Consider the following 17,145-nt stretch of genomic DNA (forward strand, 5'->3'; position numbering starts at 1 on the left):
GCCTGAGGCGGAATTGAACCCGGGTCTCTGGCGCTGTGAGGCAGCAGTGCTAACCACTGTACCACCATGCCGCCCATGGGGGGTTGGGGGATGTAAAGGAAGGTTTTTTGAAATTGGAGAACTCAGTGTTAAGTCCTCTGGGCTGTAGGTTGCCCAGGCAGAAGCTGAGGTGCTGTTCCTCCAATTCGTGGTTGGGTTCATTGTGGCAATGGAGGAGGCCAATGATGGTCATGTTGGAAAGTGAGTGGGAAGGGGAATTAAAACGGGCAGTGATTGGGGGTTCCGGTCAGCCCCTGCGGGCCTGGCTGAGATGCTCGGCAAACCGTTCCCTAAGTTTATGTTCGGTCTCCCCGATGTAGATAAGACCACATCGGGAGCACCTGATGCAGTAAACTAAGATGGAGAAGAGGCAGGTGACCCTCTGTCTCACCTGGAGGGATTTTTTGGGGCCCTGGATGGCGGTGAGGGGTGAGGTGTACCAGCAGGTTTTGCATCTTTTCTGGTTTCAGGGGAAGGTACCTGGGAGTTCAGAGGGATTGGTGGGGAGAGTGGCGTAAACCAAGAAGCGAATGATCCTTGCAGAAGGCAGAGAGGAGTGGGGAGGGGAAGATGTTCTTGGTGGTGGTGGGGTCTAGTTAGAGTTGGTGTAAGTGGTGGAGGCTGGTACAATTACAACATTCAAAAGGCATCTGGATGGGTATAAGCATAGGAAGGGCTACGGGCCAAGTGCTGGCAAATGGGACCAGGTCAGGCTGGGATATCTGGCCTGTATGAACAGGTCGGACTGAAGGGTTTGTTTCCGTGCTCTATGCCATACCCAAGGCCTGTTTGCTTTTATCATATGTTTACAATCACCTCTAAGTGCTGACAGCACTTTTGGATATCTTATCCAAAAGTGGCACTTTAATTTTTGCAGCCTTCCCTCAGTGGAGTATGTAAGAGAATAGACGATAATCCGCATTTCTCTTCCTTAGAGCAAGACAGTTGGTTAGATATTGCTTGAGGGCCGCTACTCTGCAGACAGGCCTCCGTGAATTACAACAGCCAGTTGAATCCACACCATTGGCATAATTCGGCAGCTTGCTCTGGTCTCCTGCCCCACGGTACTGGACTATCAACCTGGGTTATGCTACTTTGGTGAAATCCTTCATTGACAGCATAATATTAACAATAGGAATAAAGCAGCATCTGAACATTATACCTCTTTATACCCTCGCATTACAAATCAGGAATGCTGAGAGACCTTCAAATGTAATGGAGCAGGTAGAAAGGGCCGTCACATCCCAATCCCCACAAATCCTGTTGGATTTGGTGGGATTGTAGCTGCCTCAATTAAATGTGGAGGAAAGTCTAGGCAGATCACTCCTGTGACACCAGCTGGAAAGATCAGGACATTTTATATCTGCTCAGTAAGCACACAATATGTCCAAATCAATGAGGCTGATCCACAGGGACAGCAAAGATTGATGTAGGAAATAATAGATGCCAGCAGTTAAATCCCATGTGCAGCTGATAGTAAATGATGTTTAAAAGGTGCATTGATTAAACCTTTGTGAGCCACGCCACTGTAAGCATGTCCACATGGGAGCACATTCCTTCAAAATGACTGAGGAACTGCTGATTCTGAGAGGGACACACACAGTTGACCAAAGAAATGGTTAGAAACATTAATCAAAGGGGAAATGAACAGAAAGGGAAAACGCACTCCAAAATATACTCTGACAAACGTAATAGGATCCAGTAGAAACTGAGACAGATAAATTCCCTCGGTGTGAAAGTAACATGAACAGCATTGGATGAGAGTGTCTGCAAATTTGCTGAGGAGATGAACAAGTTTTATACCCTGTCTGATGAAAGAACAATGTGGCAGAGACTTGGGAAGTGAAACAGAGAGTCATACAGTCACATTGACCCTTCAGCCCAACCAGACTATGGCCAACCATAATCCCAAACTAAACTAGTCCCACCTGTCTGCTGCTGGTCCACATCCCTCCCAACCTTTCCTATTCATGTACTTATCTAAATGTCTTTTAAAAGTTGCAATTGTACCCACATCCACCACTTGCTCAGGAAGTTCATTCCACACCCAAACCACCCTCTGTTTAAAAGATTTGCCCCTCATGTCTTTGTTAAATCTCTCCCCTCTCACCTTAAAAATGTGTCTCCCTACTCTTGAAATCCCCCATCCTAGGGAAAAGACACCTGCCATTCATCCCTTCTATGCCCCTCATGATTTTATAAACTTCTATAAGGTCACCTCTCAACCTTCGACGCTCCAGTGAAAAAGGTCCCAGTCTATCCATCCAATCCTTATAACTCAAGCTTTCAATACCCAGCAACATCCTGGAAAATCTCTTCTGAACCCTTTCTAACTTAATAACATCTTTCCTATAACTGGGCGACAGGAACTGGATGCATTACTCCAGAAGAGGCCTCAGCCTTGACTCAGTGAATCGTTGGGTCAGTAGGACGTGGATTTGTGCTTCACTTGAGCAGATAGGTTGCACTTCCTCATTGCTGTTGTCCATGCAACCAAACTGAGTCTGTACCTCACCACAGGGTAGGTGGTGCATTTTATTTGCTGCCACCATCCTCCGTGAATACAGCATCCCACAATCCTGCTTGGTTCAGTGTGGTAGAGGCAAACCACTTTCCGGTCTAAGTAGAACAGATACTTGTGCCAGGCAAGGGGTAGCTTATCACAGGTTAGCAGCCAGTTCCTGTTATATTGATATAGCAGACATTGTTACAAAGATTTTGAACATCATCTGAATGTTAGGTCTCATTCCTTTGTGATCCTAAGCTATCCCCAAGCCCAGATTATATCAACCTAGTGGATGATGTTTTAGACACCCCTCAGTGTCACCACTTTCAGACGCAGACAACAATTCCTGGTACATTAGGAATGCTAACTTGGGAAATGGGGTCAAGAATCCCTACAATGTGGAAACAGGCCATTCGGCGCAGTAAGTCCACACTGACTCTCCGAAGAGCATCCAACTCAGACTCAGCTCACCCCCCTCCCCCCCCCGCAATAACCCTGCATTCTCCATGGTTATTCCACTTACCCTACACAAGCCTGGACACTATGGGCATGGCCAATCTGCCTGACGTGGATTGTGGGAGGAAACCAGAGCATCCGGAAGGGACACATGCAGACATAGGGAGAATGTCTAAACTGAGAGGTGGAATTGAACCCGGGTCCCTGGCCCTTTGAAGCAGCAGCGCTAACTCATGCTGGAGATGTCGGAGGTTAGTTTGTCACAATATTGGAAATATGCTGAGGCACGAGAGACGGGCCAATTCAGATTCACCGGGATGCTGCCCAGTGAAACGGAATCCCCTCTACGAAGTAAGACTTGGGAAAATTGGAGCTACTTGCATGAGAACAAGGGAGAATTATGGATTGATTTAGAACATACAATATTACTGCGCAGTACAGGCTCCTCGACCCTCAATGTTGCGCCGAGCTGTGAAACCAATCTGAAGACCATCTATCCTACTCTATTCCATTTTCATCCATACGTTTATCCATTTAAATACCCTTAAAGTTGGCGAGTCTACTACTGTTGTAGGCAGTGCATTCCATGCCCCCTACTAATTTCTGTGTAAAGAAACTACCTCTGAAATCTGTCCTATATCTATCTCCCATCAATTTAAAGTTATTTCCCCTTGTGCTAGCCATCTCCATCCATTTGGCCCTTCGAGCCTGTTCCACCATTCAACATGATCACGGCTAATCTTCTATCTCAACGTCATATTCCAGCTTTCTCCTCATGACCCGATCAAATCTAAAAATGTGTCTTATCAGTGAAAATATTCAGTGACTTGGCCTCCACAACCTTCTGCGGTAGGGATTTCCACAGGCTCACTACTCTTTGAGTGAGATGTTGCCTTCCTTCAGTTCTTAATTGTCTACCACCTATCCTGAGACTGTGACCTCTGGTTTTAGACTCCCCAACCAGGCAAAATATCCACCCTGCATCTGTCCGGCACTGTTGAAATTTCAATCAGATCACGCACCGCTCTCCCCCATCCTAATCCCTAGTGAATGCAAGCCCAATCAAATTAATTTCCATTCAGAGAACAGCTCTGCTATCACTTGTACGAGCCTAGTTACTCTCCCTCAATGGCAAGTATATCTTTTCTTTTGTAGGGCCACCAACAGCACTCCAGATGTAGTCTTACTAAAGCCCTGTATTAATGCATTAAGCTATCCATCCCTACTTTACCTTGCAATGAAAACCAATGCACCATTTGCCTTCCTAATTGCTTGCTCAACCACCTGTCTGCTTTCGTTGACTGGTTCTGAATGTAAGTTTGCTCACTGAGCTGAAAGGTTCGTTTTCAGACGTCTCGTCACCACACGAGGTAACATCATCAGTGAACCTCCGGTGAAGCACTGGTATTATGACCCACTTTCTTTTTATGTGTTTAGGTTTCCTTGGGTTGGTAATGCCATTTCCTGTTCTTTTTCTCAGACGGTGGTAAATGGCGTCCAAGTCGATGCGTTCGTTGATACTTTACTACATGGACGCTCCCCAGTATATCACCATTTAAATGATACTTGTCCCTTCTGTTTTTCATACAGATTACATTTATCTACATTGTACTGCATCTGCAATGTCTCACTGAACTTGTCCAAATCACCTTGAAGCTTCCTTGCAACATCCTGACAACTCACAATCCTGTCTAGTTTTGTAACATCGGCAAACATGGAAATGTTGCAGTTGGTTCCCTCTTCTAGGTCATTTTATTGTTTTTATTGTTGTCACATAGATTCATAGAGTCATAGAAATGTACAGCATGGAAACAGACCCTTCGGTCCAACCCATCCATGCCGACCAGATATCCCAACCCAATCTAGTCCCACCTGCCAGCACCCGGCCCATATCCCTCCAAACCCTTCCTAATCATATACCCATTCAAATGCCTCTTAAATGTTGCAATTGTACCAGCCTCCATAACTTCCTCTGGTAGCTTATTCCATACACTTACCACCCTCTGAGTGAAAAAGTTGCCCCTTAGGTCTCTTTTATATCTTTCCCCTCTCACCTTAAACCTATGCCCTCTAGTTCTGGACTCCCCGACCCCAGGGAAAATACTTTGTCTATTTATCCTATCGATGCCCCTCATATTTTGTAAACCTCTATAAGGTCACCCCTCAGCCTCTGACGCTCCAGGGAAAACAGCCCCAGCCTGTTCTGCCTCTCCCTATAGCTCAATTCCTCCAACCCTGGCAACATCCTTGTAAATCTTTTCTGAATCCTTTCAAGTTTCACAACATCTTTCTGGTGGGAAGGAGACCAGAATTGCACACAATATTCCAACAGTGGCCTAACCAATGATCTGTACAGCCGCAACATGACCTCCCAACTCCTGTACTCAAGAGTGAAAAGTGTTCTTTCAGTGCTACACAGGCAGATCGTATGATACAAAATGCATCGGGGAGCAGAAGAGAGTGCACAATATAGTGTTACATTTTTATATACAGTGAATATTTTAGAACCTAGCACTGCGAAATCCCATTAGTCACTGCCTGCCTCTTAGAGAAAGACCCATTTATTCCCACTCTGTTTCTGGTCTGTTGATCTATCCTCAATCCATATCAATATATTACTCCCTATCCCACATTCTTTAATTTCATCACAAATCTTTCAGAAGGAACTTTATCAAAAGCCTTCTGAAGATCCAAATAGACCATATTTGCTGGTTCTCCATTTTCCATTCTACTAGCTGCATCCTTTTAAAAAAACTCTGGTGTGTTTTTTTAAGCATGATTTGCCTTTCAAAGACCCATGTTGGCTTTGTAAAATCCTGCTAATGTTTTCCAATTGTTCTGTTATCCCATCTCTTAGAACAGATTCTAGCATTTACACCACTCCTGATGTTAAACCAACTGGTCTGTAATTCTCTGTGTTTTCTTTCCCATCTTTTTCAAAGTCAGCGGCTATATTTGCCATCCTCCAATCTGTAGGAACTGCTCCAGGATCTATGAAAAGATGAGCACCAATGCATCCATTATGTCCAGGGCCATTTCTTTTAGACTTTGCGAATTGTCGGTATTTAATCCCATTATTTAACCCAACACCATTTTTTTCCTAAAACTGATTTGCTTCAATTCTGCCCTCTCGCTAGAAATTTGACTCCCCAGCATCTCTGGGGGGTTACTTGTGCCTATTCCTTTTGGGATAACAAGGTGTGTTGAAATAAAAAGTGTGGATATCCTTAAGGGGAAAGTAGGCAAGCATTTGAGGAGAAGCAATTGGATGATTGCAATGAAGGAGGAATGGTGGAAGGAAGCCTGAGTAGAGCAAAACTACCAAGATGGATTGGGTGGGCTAAACAGCCTGTGGCTGCGTTGTATATCAGACATAACGTTACGTAACTAAGCTTTATTTCACCTATGGTCCTAACATGATAGTATTAACTTAGTAATTATGAGAAAACAGAGGTGGGAAATAGCTGCATAGAGGTATGAGCGGAAGTGGGTACCGCAGATGTTCTATACAGTCAAGGTTAGAGTGGTGCTGGAAAAGCACAGCTGGTCAGGCAAAATCTAAGGAGCAGGAAAATCGACATTTCGGGCAAAAACCCTTCATCAGGAATGGGGGTGAATGAATTCCTGATGAAGGGCTTTTGCCTGAAACATTAATTTTCCTGCCCCTCGGATGCTGCCTGACCCTGCTATGCTTTTCCAGCACCACTCTAATCTTGATTGTATAGAAGTATTGCTGAGTGGAATTATTGCTTGGACTATCAATCTGGAGACCTAGCTAATTTTTTTTATTAGATTAGATTACCTACAGTGTGGAAACAGGCCCTTCTGCCCAACAAGTCCACACTGACCCGCCGAAGCGTAACCCACCCAGACCCATTCCCCTACATTTACCCCTTCACCTAACACTACGGGCAATTTAGCATGGTCAATTCACCTAACCTGCACATCTTTGGATTGTGGATGACCTGGGTTGAAACCCTACTGTGGCACATAGGGGAATGTGAATTCAGTAAAAATCTAGAGTCCAGTTATGACTGTGAAACCATTGTCAGTGGGGAAAAGAAATCCATCTGGCTCACTAATGTCCTTTTGGGAAGGAAACAGCTGTCCTTACCAGGGCTGGCCTACATGTGACTCCTAGACCCACAGCAATGTGGATTGAATCTCAACTCAGGATGGGAAATGAACGTTGGCCCAGCCAGTACACCCACATCCCGTAAATCAGTAACTTCACCACTTCAATCGTGAGACTTCTTTCTTAACTACATCCATTTATAATTGATGTACGAAGTACATATTGTATAACAGAAAATTAAGGGAAGAAAGATAACAGTCTTGTTTCTATCAATCTGACAGATTTCTGACAGGAAATGCTGTACAAATTGCAAATAAAAGGTAGCCAATAGGAAATAGCTGAAAACACATTTCACAAGAAAGCACCCAGTGATTTGCATTTTGTGCATTTGTTCAAACAAGAGTTTCTAGAATGTTCCCAGGCGCCTCTTTTTTTACGCAGGTTCTGCATCTGGCTTAATTTTTATCATGTTTATGGTCACCTGACCTTTTTTGGTGGAAGACCAGGAAAGCATAAATCACTGATGACGGTGATTAAAGTGTTTTCAGTCAATGTAAGTGTAGGTATTCACACTGCATGGAAAGTGGAGACGCAGATAGACAGGGTAGTGAAGATAGTGCCTGGTACAGTTGCCTTTATTGGTCAGTGCATTGAGTGTAGGAGTTGGGAGATCATATTGCGGGTGTACAGGACATTGGGTAGGCCACTTTTGGAATAGTGCATTCAATGCTGGTCTCCCTGCTACAGGAAGGATGCTGTGAAACTTGCAAGGGTTCAGAAAAGATTTACGAACATGTTACCTGGTGTTGGAGGGTTTGAGCTATAGGTAGAGGCTGAATTAGCTGAGGCTGTTTTCACTGGAGCCTCAGAGGCTGCAGGGTGACCTTATAAGGTCATGGGGGGCATGGATATGGTGACTTTTTTTCTTTTATTCATTCACAGGATGAGGCCAGCATTTATTGCCCATCCCTAATTGTCCAGGGGGCAGTTAAGAGTCAACCACATCACTGTGGGTGTGGAGTCACATGTAGGCCAGAGCAAGTAAGGATGGCAATTTCCTTCCCTAAAGGATATTAGTGAACCAGCTGGAGTTTTCCCAACAATGGAGTCATCATCATTATTAGATTCTTAATTCCAGATATTTGTAGGATTCAAATTCCACCATCAGTTGTGGCAGGATTCAAACCCAGGTCTCCAGAACTAGGTCTCTGGATTAAAAATCCAGTGACAATACCACTAGGCCATCAGCTCCCATGACTAATGGTCCACCAATCCAGCAGATGTCATTGTAAAGCGAGATGTATAGCAACAGGGGGAATTTATTTAGAGAGTAGGTTATTTAGAATTAGAGCTGAAAATGTGTTGCTGGTTAAAGCACAACAGGTCAGGCAGCATCCAAGGAACAGGAAATTCGACGTTTCGGGCATGAGCCCTTCATCAGGAATGAGGAGAGGGTGCCAGGCAGGCTAAGGTAAAAGGTAGGGAGGAGGGACTTGGGGGAGGGGCGATGGAGATGTGATGGGTGGAAGGAGGTCAAGGTGAGGGTGATAGGCCGGAGTGGGGTGGGGGCGGAGAGGTTAGGAAGAGGATTGCAGGTTAGGAGGGCGGTGCTGAGTTCAAGGGAATCGACTGAGACAAGGTGGGGGGAGGGGAAATGAGGAAACTGGAGAAATCTGAGTTCATTCCTTGTGGTTGGAGGGTTCCCAGGCGGAAGATGAAGCACTCTTCCTCCAACCGTCGTGTTGTTATGGTCTGGCAATGGAGGAGTCCAAGGACCTGCATGTCTTCGGTGGAGTGAGAGGGAGAGTTAAAGTGTTGAGCCACGGGGTGGTTGGGTTGGTTGGTCCGGGCGTCCCAGAGGTGTTCCCTGAAGCGTTCCGCAAGTAGGCGGCCCGTCTCCCCAATATAGAGGAGGCCACATCGGATGCAATAGATGATGTGTGTGGAGGTACAGGTGAACTTGTGGCAGATATGGAATGATCCCTTGGGGCCTTGGAGGGAAGTGAGGGAGGAGGTGTGGGCGCAAGTTTTGCATTTCCTGCGGTTGCAGGGGAAGGTGCCGGGCGTGGAGGTTGGGTTGGTGGGGGGTGTGGATCTGACGAGGGACTATTTAGAATTAGAGGAGAACTTCTGAAATATACAAGATTATTAAGGAGCTTGACTGGATAGAGGCAGAGAGGTTTCCCCTTGTAGGAGAGTCTAAGACCACAGAGCTTCACCTCAGAGTAAGGGACATTTTAGATGGCGATAGGGAGGAATTTCTTTTCACAGAGGGTAGCGAATCTCTGGAATTCTTTACCGCAGAGGGCTGTCAAGGTTGAGTCTTTCACGATACTGAAAGCTGAGATGCACAGACTGTTTCATGAGTAAGGGAATCGAGGATGACAGGGGAATAGGCAGGAAAGTGGAGCTGACGATTATCAGGTCATTGAACGGTGAAGCGGACCCGATAGGAAGAACGGCCTTCTGCTGCTCCAACATTTTATTTTCAGCTGCGCCATTTCAGGGTGGAATGCTGGGGAGGTGACCACATCTCAGCTGCTGGCTGGAGAACCACTGAGAGCCCCTCATCATCACTTTTTGGGATGGGAGGGGTCAGTTTCATCTTACTCCACTCAGGCCATCACTGGGCCTACCCCAGGGACTGAGGACCCTAAACCCTGCTCCCTGCGAAGAGCGAATGCCAATCAGAGCCTGGCCGGTCTGTGGAACGACAGCACCACCAAGTGGCTGCAGCCAGTGGGACACCCGTTGCCAGGTACTTTGACCAGGCTGAACAAATACCCAGGAGTTTGCAGTCTGTTGGTTCCACTTCACACCCAACACTGTATGAGCACTAGAGATGGCAGGAAAGGCCTTTTAACTGGGGATTAATTGGCAACATCAACTGGCAACAGGGCTGGAAGGATGTCCATATGCTTTCCCAATCTGGATTGAACGGGGTATGTTTAAATACACCCCAGCACATCAATCATGAGGAGGCCACAAGATTCTGTTCACAGTTTTAGTAGATACCCTGATGTGCTCGTTATTAAGTAATCCATTTATAAAACCAACTGTCCATATCAGTTTACACATGAAACAAAATCTCATCAGACACATACCAAGTCTCCTGTTTTGTACGAGAGTATCTCTCAAGTTATAGGACCATAAAACCATAAGACATAGGAGTGGAAGTAAGGCCATTCGGCCCATCGAGTCCACTCTGTCTTGCAATCATGGCTGATGGGACGGCAGAGTTAGTGTCAAAGCTGCTACATATTTCAGATGAAATCTTAAACTGAGGATTTGACTCAGATGACTGTGAAAGAAAGATGTCATTGTTAGTACAGCCAAGGGAGTTCTCCTTAATGTCCAGGCCAGTATTGATTTTTCAGTCTCAGTGCTGAATTGGATTTTTAGGTTGAGTTTGAAGGCTGCCTATGCGATTTCTAGGTCTCCATGAAGCAACCTCACTGACAAACCTCACGCCACATTATCACAACAGAGTAAAGGTGAGGTGGGTAGCCCCCTTTCTCTGCTGAGAGGGTGATTGTACCCACACTGTTGGCATTATTCTGCACCAAGCCTTCCAGGCTAACCTATCTATCAGCATTTCACAGGGACTGTTTCCCCGTACCACTCCACCTCCACTCCCAACATCTTCCCACAGTCCCACGGCACCTTGCCCTGCAATCGCAGAAGGAACAATACCTGCCTATTTACCTCCTCTCTCCTCAACATTCTCAGACACACCTTCCAGGTGAACCCGTGATTTATTTGCACTCCACTCAATCCGGTCCTACTGTATACACGCTGCTCACAACGTGGTCTTCTCTACGCTGGGCTGACGGAACACAGGCTGGGTTCGCTTTGTGGAATACCCAATATCCTCTCCGCAAAAATGACCCTGAGCTTCCAGTTGCCTGCCATTTCAATACACCACCATATTCCCTAGTCAACCAACTCTGTCCAGTGAAGCTCAGCGCAAGCTGGACAAACAGCATCTCACTTTCTACTGGGGGACACTGCAGTCTTCAGGACTCTGTATCGTGTTCAATAATTTAAAAACCTGAACATCTCCCTCCATATCCTTTACACATCTCCTTCCATATCCTTTACGCACCTCCACACACCAGGCCCTGTCATGACATGGACTGCTTTCAGCGCAGCCAACCTACTTTCACCTACCTATGGTTCCTCATTATCAGCTTTTCTCCTTCCCTGGCTTACAATTATCTATCTCTTTGTCTGCCTAACTGTCCTTCCTCTCTCTCTGAGCTCCATCCCCACCCACACTCTTATGCCTTTTTTAACCTCACCCACTGTCTTCAGCACATACTGAAACCTTTTCCAAGCTACCATCAGTTCTGAAAGAAGGTGCATTGGACCCGGAACATTAACTGCAGCTCTCTCTTTCTCTCTCTCTCTCTCTCTCTCCACAGATGGTGCCAGACCTGCAGAATTATTCCAGCAATTTCTCTCGGCGACTCACAGCAGCCCTTTGGCCCGGCCTGGCAATATTAGATTAGATTAGATTAGATTATTTACAGTGTGGAAACAGGCCCTTCGGCCCAACAAGTCCACACCGACCCACCGAAGCGCAACCCACCCATACCCCTACATTTACCCCTTACCTAACACTATGGGCAATTTAGCATGGCCAATTCACCTGACCCGCACATCTTTGGACTGTGGGAGGAAACCGGAGCACCCGGAGGAAACCCACGCAGACACGGGGAGAACATGCAAACTCCACACAGTCAGTCGCCTGAGTCGGGAATTGAACCCGGGTCTCAGGCGCTGTGAGGCAGCAGTGCTAACCACTGTGCCACCGTGCCGCCCACGTGCAAGTGGATCCTGCCTGGGCATTTCTGGAAAAGACTGGAGAGGTGGTGGCTGCAGCAGCGATGGGCTCTCAGTCCAACGTGGGAAGAGCGAGCAGTGAGTCAGGTCCTCTGGAAAATAACAGGCAGTTGAGGTCTTCCAGAGAACAAGCTGAGTAGAGGACTCACCGAAGCCTGCTCGACTTTTAACTTAGAGTCATAGAGATGTACAGCATGGAAACAGACCCTTCGGTCCAACTCGTCCATGCCGACCAGATATCCCAACCCAATCTAGTCCCACCTGCCAGCACCCGGCCCATATCCCTCCAAACCCTTCCTATTCATATATTCATCCAAATGCCTCTTAAATGTCGCAATTGTACCAGCTGCCACCACTTCCTCTGGCAGCTCATTCCATACACACACCACCCTCTGCATGAAAAAGTTGCCCCTTAGGTCTCTTTTATATCTTTCCCCTCTCACCCGAAACCTATGCCCTCTAGTTCTGGACTCCCCGACCCCAGGGAAAAGACTTTGTCTATTTATAATACCCATGCCACTCATAATTTTGTAAAACGTTTCACAATATCTTTCCGATAGGAAGGAGACCAGAATTGCACGCAATATTCCAACAGTGGCCTAACCAATGTCCTGTACAGCTGCAACATGACCTCCCAACTCCTGTACTCAATCCCTTTATTTTCCTTGTTTAAGTTAAGATGGACTTGAATGCTAACCATTACCCCACTTCTTTATTTTTCTACTTATTCGATGGAAGTAATGCTTAACTTTTTGACTCTGTTTCGCTTATCATTGTGTACCTAAGCTTTTGGTGTCTGGGTGTCTTGGCACCTAAAATGGCGCCGTGAGTGGCGACTTTATACACATTTCACGGTACTCCTATACCTGAGTACACTGACATTAAAATCAAGGCTTAAATCTGTTGATGGAATCTTGCTGTGCCCAGGTTCCAAAGAAGTAATCTTTGGAGTCACTCCAAAAGCAGGCACTTTCAAGTGCCTCCCACAGGCCAAATTCAAACAGGGGAAGGCCTGTGTGAAAACTAGATCACTCACACACCCACCCCTCCAACCGCCATTTAGCCTGGTCTGTGACAGGGAGTGCAGAGCTACCCTTGGGCTAGTCAATCAGGTCAGGATTCACAACGCCAGAATGGAACAAATCTCACCCTCGATAACGAGGGAACGCCTTAGAGGCGACTTCAAAAGTCTTACATTGGCTTCGAAACTGCTTGAGGTCCCAAGGCCATGAGTAGATACGTCTCAGTTAAGTTCAAAGATTATCAAATACCACCGAGTTGGCTTATCAGTTTCAGGAACAGTACGTATCAACTCAGATAGAGGCAAATTGCCTTCATAAAGTAATAAAAACAACTGTGTGTTTAATAACTAACCTTTCCTATTATTTACATGAGACAGTACATAACTCCCAAGTTCACACCAACCCTAGTTCCTGAAGGGCAGGATGGTACAATGCTTCCATCTAGTGGCAGGCTGAAGAATAACCTGCAAAGTTGGGAACAAACTTTTAGGGACATAGATTTGGTACACAGGAAGAAACCTTTCTCCTTTGGTGAAGGGATCAATGAACAGGGGGCATAGATTTAAGCTAAAGGGGCAGAAACGAGAGTGGGGGGGGGGCGGGGAGAGAAGTGTGAGCATTTCATTTTTACGATGAAGGAACACAAGACTTTAACACTGGTCTCAGACACAGCTGAAGATTTCCAGTATTTCTGTTCTCAACACTGGACCTTTGCCTGTCTTCCTGGCGATCTTTCAGATTAAAGGTATTCCTGGAAGTTTTATCACATGACTTGCACAGCTCCCGTTCCCCCTCCCATAGCCATCCAATACCAATCAGAAAGCAAAGATTACCCCACTGGATGATGCTCGGCCACACTATATTTTTTGCCCTATTTTTAAATATTTTTATATGTGGCAAAGAGAAATGCAGTGGCTAAAGAAATATATATTTAAAAGTCGCTGCAACTTTGCTTCTGGCCAGGGTTGCACACAACAGTGTGATGGGGGCTGATCTTCACTGCGTGGGAACTCCAGGACAAGCCTATAGCACCAGAAACCCTGGTAACTACAAATCCAGGCCTGCTCTGAGGCCATGAGGCAACATAGATATGCTATGATAGAGTCTGTGTCCCAAATATACATGCCTTTTAATTCAAGAACACAGGGCCGTACAAACATAAGACCATTAGTAAATGAACTTATTCCAGTCCCACTGAACCAGGGACAATTGTCAGTGTCCTGAAGAACTCCACAGCCCCAGAGCTAGGCATGTAAGCTGGACATCCCAAAAAGTCTTGGAGTCATAAAAGGCTACAAAACAGAAAAGAGCCATTCCGTCTGTCAAGTCCACACAGGTCAAAGACAACAACCTAACGATTTTAAAACTATTTTCCAGCCGTTAATCCATCGCCTTGTATGCTCTTGCATTGCAAGTGCACATCGAAATAACTTTTAAATGTTACGAGGATTTTTGCCACTACCACCCATACAGTCAGGGAGTTCCGCATTCCCATCACCCTCTGGGTGAAAAAGCTTTTCCTCACATCCTTCCTTCGATACGGGGCTCAAAACCGCTCACAATATTACAAATGCAGACTGACCAGAGCTTCATACAGCTTCAGCAGTACGTCCTTGCTCTTGCATTCTCGCCTACTCGAAATGATTGCTATCACTGAACCTGCCTTCCTAACTGCCAATTCAATCTGCATGTTAACTTTAAGGGAATCCCGAACTAGGAGTCCCTTTGTGCTTCAGATTTCTGAAGCCTTCCTCTTCCTACCAATGTGCATATCCTCACACTTTGCCGCATTGTATTCCATTTGCCACTTCTTTGCCCACTCTCCTGGTCTGTCCAAGTCCCTTTGCAGCCTCCGCATCTCTTCAACACTATCTGCCTCCATCTGTCTTTGTGCCATTAGCAAACTTAGCAACAATGCCCTCAATTCCTTCATCCAGATCGTTAATGTATAATGTGAATAGTTGTGGTCCCAACACAGACCCTGCAGAACTCTACCAGTCACCATTAGGGGTTGCCATCCTGAAAAAGACCCACTCTCTGCCAGCCAGCCAATCCTCCATCCATGCCAGTACCTTGACCCTAATACCATGGGTTAATATCTTATTTAGCAGCCTTTTGTGCGGCATCTTTTCAAAGGCCTTCTGGAAATCCAGGTAGACCACGTCCACGAGCTCTACTTTGTCCAACCTCCTCATTCCCTCCTTAAGATTTCCTAACAGACTTCTCCGGTGTGACTTTCCCTTGATGAAGCCGTGCTGACTCAGCCCTATTTTCCCACCACTTCCAAGTAATCTCATCCAGCTCCTAACTGTCACATTCCACCCTACCCTGATCACTAACCCACATAACCACCACCGCCCCCCTTCACTATCAGCCACTGACAACCCTCTCCCCCAACCCTCTCACCGCCTGCCTGCTCTCCTGCTCATCCCCCTCCCATTCACCGTCCTCGTTCCCAATTAAACCCCTCCGATTGACCCATTCCTATCATCGTGCTCCCTCCCAGTCAATTCCGGATTGCTCCCTCCCTGGCCCCCATGATTTGTTCAGTCCCACTTCTTCCCCATCACCTCCAGCTGCCCAATCCTTCCACCTCGCCCTCCCCAATCCCAAGGCCTACCTCCAGCAGCCTCCATCAACATTCCTGTGGAGGCCTGGGAACTGGAGCAGTTCACCCAGCTGGTGGAAGTAGAGCCCAAGGTCTAATATCAGTACAGGCCTCTCATTTCTCACGGTGTGGAAGCAGGCCATTCGGCCCATCAATTCCAAACCGACCTTCCGAAATGCATCCCACCCAGACCCACTCCCTACATTTCCCACGGCTAACTCACCTAACCTGCACACCTTTAGGAGGAAACCGGAGCACCCGGGGGTGGGGAACCCACGCAGACACGAGGAGAATGTGCGAACTCCACACAGACAGTCACCCGAGGCTGGAATTGAACCGGGTCCATGGTGCTGTGAGACAGCTGTGCTAACCACTGAGCCACCGTGCCACCCGCAAACATCTTTCTATATGCCCCAAACTGTAAACAATATCTAATAAACAAGGGCAAAAAAAAACAAGAATAACAATCGTGAAGACCACCAGGTTACTGACACCCAACTTGTTCAGATAAAACAGAAAGATCCGTTTTCCCAACGTGTCTCCAACTCCCAGTCATTCCTTAAAAACTAGCATTTTAACAGAGGTCTTGGATCACCTGGTTCCTGATGTCACTTCCTGTTACACCTATACCAGTAAATATTACTGTAGAATCCCTTGGCATGTTCTATTATCATTGTCGTGCTACCTAAGTGTAAGCTATCATTATTGAATTGTTCTTATTTATTTATGAAGGTAGGGTCAAACTTTACTGTTTAGTTCAGTATGTAGCACCAATCCCTAATTGCCCTTGAGAAGATAATGGTGGGTTTGTCTTCTTGACTGCTCCAGTCCCTTTAGCTTATGTATACCCAACCAAAAAGAGAATTCCAAGATTTGATCCGGTGAGAGTGAAGGAATAGTAGTTTAATTTCAAGTTAGGATGGGAAACTTGCAGGATGGTGGTATTCCCATTTATCTGCTGCTCTTGCAGTGGTCAAGGTCGCTGATTTGGGAGGTCTGTCATAGGAGCCTTGCTGAGTTACTGTAGTCATAGAGTCCAACCAGTCCATAATCCCAAATTAAGCTAGTCCTACCTGCCTGCTCCTGGCCAATATCCCTCCAAATCTTTCCTATTCATGTACTTATCCAAATGTCTTTTAAATGATGTAACTGTACCCACTTCCATCACTTCCTCAGGAAGTTCATTCCACACACGAACCATCCTCTGTGTAAAATATTTGCCCCTGAGTCTTCATTAAATCTATCTCCTCTCACCTTAAAAATGTGCCCCCTAGTCTTGAAATCCCCCATTCTAGGAAAAAGACAACTACCATTAACTCTATCTATACCCCTCGTTATTTTATAAACTTCTATCAGGTCACTTTTCAACCTCCTACGGTCCAGTGGAAAAAGTCCCAGCCTATCCAGCCTTTCTTTATAACTCAAACCTTCCACACCCAGCAACATCCTGGTAAATCTCTTCAAAACCCTCTCCAGTTTAATAATATCCTTCCTATAACTGGGTGACCTGGACTGGACACACTATTCCAGAAGAGGCCTCACCAACATCCTGTACATATGACTTCCCAACTCATGCACCCTGTGGTGCTGTCAC

The sequence above is a fragment of the Hemiscyllium ocellatum genome, chromosome 8 (genome assembly GCF_020745735.1).
Source record: "Hemiscyllium ocellatum isolate sHemOce1 chromosome 8, sHemOce1.pat.X.cur, whole genome shotgun sequence".
NCBI classification, from domain to species: Eukaryota; Metazoa; Chordata; class Chondrichthyes; order Orectolobiformes; family Hemiscylliidae; genus Hemiscyllium; species Hemiscyllium ocellatum.